The sequence below is a fragment of the Triticum urartu genome, unplaced genomic scaffold (assembly GCF_003073215.2).
Source record: "Triticum urartu cultivar G1812 unplaced genomic scaffold, Tu2.1 TuUngrouped_contig_6319, whole genome shotgun sequence".
In the NCBI taxonomy this organism is placed as follows: domain Eukaryota; kingdom Viridiplantae; phylum Streptophyta; class Magnoliopsida; order Poales; family Poaceae; genus Triticum; species Triticum urartu.
This window is the reverse complement of record NW_024117072.1, coordinates 1-5,632: the sequence shown is the minus strand read 5'-3', so window position 1 is coordinate 5,632 and position 5,632 is coordinate 1. Positions and strand designations below refer to the sequence as shown.

At 49.2% G+C, this 5,632-nt stretch overlaps 1 pseudogene; it reads right to left on the bottom strand.

The window, feature by feature from the left end:
• Positions 1-351: 351 nt before the first annotated feature.
• On the bottom strand, positions 352-1,306 carry LOC125530444 (annotated as a pseudogene).
• Positions 1,307-5,632: the final 4,326 nt, after the last annotated feature.

The window sequence follows — 5,632 nt, the reverse complement described above, 5'->3', positions numbered from 1 at the left end:
CAACATCAGGCAGTTCCCTTTTCAGCTACGCATGCAAGATGTCATCACAGGCCAAAGGCTTTGAAGTACCTACGTCGCTCCAAACTCATTCATGACCACTTTGCTAACCGACGCACATATGAACGTACATGTGGCTGGAGAGTGAGAGATAGAAGTAGATGGAGAGATACAGAGAGTATGACTTTTGTTTGAGCGTGAGCGACCATATGACCCGTGAACATGACATATTCATAACGTTATACGGAGCTACAATTTGCAACGCAAAATATTGTGTACTGCATTCTACACATCGCATACGATGCTGAGGTCGGAAACTCTTTTGGAAACAAATGCAGCTTTTCATAGGATCATCAATTGCGAGTAGCCAAAGTAAGAGAAACCAAATTAAGCGACGATAACTTCAACAACAAAGAGTACATGAATTACTAGAGGACAAGCCCACATTAGGTAAGAAGTACGCACACATAAACCACGGCCGGATCAACACGGCAAATTATTACAGTACGCAGGACACAGAAGCTAACGAGCGCTGCCCACGCGACTAACCAGATTGAACGGGCTTGTCCTGCGATCCTTCTGCTGCTGGCTCTGGCTCCGGCTCTCCCGTGCCCTCCCCCGGCACCGGCACGCCGTTGGACGAGCTCCCCTCGTCGGCACAGGCTCCTCCTTTGCTGCTACCTGCACCGTACGCACCTTACCCGTACCCGTACCCGTAGTATTGTTGGGCCACGACCTGTTCTCCGCCGAACACATGGCACTGGCCGCCGACGTTGGGCCGCACCGTACCCCGGAGTCTGGATCTGAGCCTGCAGCGGCACGGCGTGGCGCATGGGCGGGGCCGCGCGGGAAGGTGCACTCATCACGGTGCGCCTGTCGCCTGCGGCGGCACCACCTGTCGCCGCATTGGGGTCTCGCATGCGGTGCAGAAACACACTGAGGGGCACGATGTAGTCGTCGAAACCGAGGCGGTTTAGGGCCCACAAGATATCTTCGGCGTTGACGGTCTTGCGATGCTCCATGTGGCACCGCTCGTTGGCCTCGCCGGTGACGAAGCTGATGAACTCCGACACACACTCCTGGATGGCTTCCTTGGCGTCGTCGGAGATCTTGGCATGGGCAGGGAGCGCGCGACGCATGATGCGGATCACGTTCGCGATGGGCATCAGCCGGTCCTGCTCCCTCAACGCCGGGGTCGCCTGGGTAGGCGCCGGCGCCGCTGCTCCGTTGGGGACGTCGGCGTTCTCCATGGCTAGAGCAAGCCAAGGTGCAATGCAAGTAGTCGCACTTGCCTTTAGGGCTTTGCTGGTTGAGTTGTAAGTGTTGTGCTTCTGATCGACTTGTTTCAGTGTGTTAAATAGGCTGAGATAGGTATAGGTGCTGGCTTAGCTGTGCTTTGTGTTTCCGATCAAACGGACAAGTGTCCATTTTGTTGAGAGGTTCTGGCAAAGACATCACCTTTAACAGATAATGTACTCCTGTATGAGACTATTAATCAGAGGAAAACGATAAATCATGTGTAAATGTGATTATAACCGTTGGTGGTGAGGGCTATAAATGTACATAGTTTTTTTCCTTTCTTTTCTCATGACGTGTAGACAGGTCATCTTGAAACTGAAATGGTACATTAAACACAAGGCAACAAAGGTACAACATAATGACAACCAAATCAGTGGCAACACAGGATTTTGAAGATGAATATCCAGAACAAGAAAAATGTATGAAATTACAAGAAAGTAAGAGATTGAATACGTAATCAAATCTATAAAATTGCAAGGAAACAATTTACATGGAAAAAGAGACTGCATCTAAAATAAAATCTATCAAACCTAAAAAAATACTATATTTTTAGTAAAGTTATAAGCAAATGAACATTCAGTAGAAGGTGTGTAGTAATGTCAAAAATATATAACAGAAGTGAAAGAGAGAAGGAAAAAAAGATACAATACAAAGAGAAAAGTATAAGCAAAAAGTTACAATATATGCTGAAATAAATGCTATTAGGACATACTTAATTAAACCAAGACCTCTTACTTCCATGTCACAGGCTTAACACTCTTACATAGATCCAAGCTCAGATACAAGTGGATGCAGAAATCTCAGGCACCAAGAAGGAGGATTCGAGAGGAGAGCCTGGAGGTGGGAGAGGGGAATCCGCCACAGGCGGCCGGGTCTAGGGTTCTGATCTTTCTCGATGCCTCCACACTCTCTGTTGCGAGGTACATATACACACACTCAGTTAGTCCAGGTCGGCCCAGTGTAGCGTGAGTTGGGCTGGGCCAGCCATCTGGGCCGACTGGGCTCCACTTGAGTCTTCTTGGCTTCGGGGTCCTCACCTGTTTTCATGACATTTCCCCGCCGTTTATGTTTGGCTTGTCCCCAAGCCAAAGCTCGAGGGAAGCGCGTCCGAAGCGGCACCAGGTCTTCCCAAGTTGCCAGAGATGTGGGGAAACCGGACTAGTGAATCTTCCCTTGTTCCACCTGACGATGTACCCACGGAAGTTGCTGAACTCTTGCAAGAGTTTGATTCGCTCTTTGAGGAGCCGCGGGGATTGCCACCGCAGAGGGAGTTTGATCATGTAATTGAGCTTATACCAGGTGCTAAGCCGGTGAATCTGAGGCCGTATCGTTACAACCCAGCCCAGAAAGATGAGATTGAGAAAATCGTGGCTGACATGCTAGCTCAAGGGATCATTCGGCCCAGCAAAGAGTCCGTTTGCATTGCCGATTTTATTAGTTCTCAAAAAGGATGGTGAATGGAGGTACTGTGTTGATTATCGCCACTTGAACGCGATCATGATTAAAAACAGATTTCCAATGCCAATTATAGATGAACTCCTTGACGAATTGGCTGGTGCTGCTTGGTTCGCTAGTCTGGATATGCGTTCCGGCTATCATCAGATCCGTATGCGCCCTTAAGATGAAGCAAAAACAGCGTTCCAAACCCACCATGGCCATTTCGAGTTTAAAGTTATGCCCAACGGAGTCAAGGGGGGCCTTCCACATTCCAGAATGGCTTGCACATTGTGTTGGGTCCTCTGCTACGCAAAGGAGTGCTCGCCTTTATTGACGACATACTCATTTATAGCCGCACTTTGGAAGGGCATCTACTGTTGCTCCGATCGGTATTTCAAAGGTTGCAGCAGTACTTGCTGAAGGTGAAGCTGAGCAAATGTACTTTCTGTCGCCCACAACTAAAGTATCTCGGTCATGTGGTTAGTGCGGAAGGAGTGCACACCGACCCCAACACGGTGGACAAGGTGCGTGATTGGCCAAGTCAGGCACAGCCAAGGAAGTGAGGAAATTCTAGGGTTTAGCGGGTTATTATCGGAAGTTCGTCCGCAACTATGGCGTCATTAGCAGACCGCTGACTGATTTGCTGAAGAAGAACACTGTCTTCGTCTGGACATCGTTGCATGAAGAGCCTTTTGTTTCACTCAAAACATGACTGACCATAGCCCCGGTCTTGGCTCTTCCAGATCTTTCAAAGCCGTTTATTTTGGAGACGGATGCATCAGATTGTGGTATCGGAGCTGTGCTCATGCAGGAGCAGCACCCTATCGCCTTCCTCAGCAAAGCACTAGGCCCCAAATTGCAAACTCTATCCACCTATGAGAAAGAATGCTTGGCCATTCTAATGGCAATCGACTGCTGGAGGCCGTACTTGCTCTTGTCGGCTTTCACCATCCGCACTGACCACAGGAGCTTGTCGTGCTTGGATGAGCAGCGCCTCACTACCCCGTGGCAACATAAAGCCTTACCAAAACTCCTGGGTCTCCGATACACCACTGAGTATTGGAAGGGTGCTACCAATCATGCAGCGGACGCCCTGTCATGCCGAGGGAATCATTCAGATCAAGCTCTGGCTTTAACTGTGTGAGTGCCAATGTGGCTACAGGCAGTGAAAGAAGGATACCACAATGACCCACAATGTACTCGGCTGTTGGCAGCCGCAGTTGAGCAGGACCCTCTCGAGCATCCATTCTCCGTCCAAGATGGGTTGATCAGATACAAAGGGCGAGTTTGGATTGGACACAACACTACGGTCCAACAAATGCTCTTGCAAGAATTCCATGCCAGTGCATTGGGTGGCCACTCCGGAGTCCAAGCTACCTACAATCGACTTGTGAAGCTCTTTGCTTGGCCAAAGTTGAAGCAAACAGTCAAAGAGTTTGTGAACCAATGCACGGTCTACAAACAAGCAAAACTAGAACATGTCCGCTACCCTGGACTCCTCCAACCACTGCCTGTTCCTGAGCAAGCTTGGCAAATGGTGACTCTAGACTTTGTCGAAGGACTCCCCAAATCACATGGCTATGATGTGATTCTGGTGGTTGTGGACAAATTGACTAGGTATGCTCATTTCATACCACTCAAACACCCCTTCACAGCACTGCACGTGGCCAAGGCATATATGGACTATGTCTTTAAGCTCCATGGATCCCCGGATGCTCTGGTGTCAGATCATGATCGAATTTTCACAAGTAAAATCTGGAAAGAGTTGTGCCGTTTATCTCACACTACACTGAACATCTCCTCAGCAAGGCACCCGCAGACAGATGGGACGTCGGAAAGGGTCAATCAATGCATGGAGATCTACCTCAGGCGTTTTGTGCATAACTGTCCAAAACGTTGGAAAGAGCGGCTCTCTCTGGCAGAATTTTGGTACAATACCTCTTACCACTCCACGCTCAAGACTACTCCCTTTGAGGTGCTCTATGGTCATCTGTGGAAGTCACGGCTGAGTGCTTTCAGCTTGTCATCTGTAGAAGTCACGGCTGTTGGACTTCTGGCACCATCTGAGTTACGCCGCCCTTCGGTCGCTGTTGGACTGGGCAACGATGAGGTGCCCGTTTTGCTGGTTGAGGCCTCAACAGGAGGGAGTGACAGGTTTGGCTTCGGGGAGAACCGGTGCCCTTTTGCCATTGTGCCCAGCGAGCGTTGCCCTGTCATTTCCATATTTTCCTCCCGCAACAGTTCCATAGCTTCTTCCTTTAATTTAGCAAGCGCCACAACAGTATCCAAGTCGTGGGGACGGTGTAACATTACTGCAACTTTAATGTCACTTTGCAAACCATCTAAAAGTTGGGTAGTAAAGAACAAAGGATCCCAAGAACTATGATGAACTAAGAGACTATGCATAGCAACATTGAATTGTTCAGCATACTCTAAGACACTACCAGTTTGTTTTAATCTAGAGAATTTGCGAAGCATCTGTTGAAATTTAGATTTACCAAATTTCTCTAACACTGAAACAACAAAATACTCCCACTGTGGAAACTTAATATGCGATTTGGACCATTGCAACCACAAGGCTGCCGCCCCGGTAAAGTGCACCACGGCAGTATCGACCCAAGCAGGTGGTTCGATGGAACAAACCCTGAAATATGCTTCACACTTTATGCGCCACCCCGTAGGGTTGTCTCCATCGAACTCTGGACAATCCAATTTGGATGCCGCAGAACGATGGATGGCACTCGGAATGGTGTCCCCACTCGGACCCAACAGAGGAATAGTAGGAAAGGGAGTACGGAACACACCGTTGGCCGGGATCGGCGCCGGGGGCAACGTGCCCCCAAGGACCGGATCCCGTGTCATCATTGCAGCATCGCGGCTAATTAGCCTGTGGCCGTCG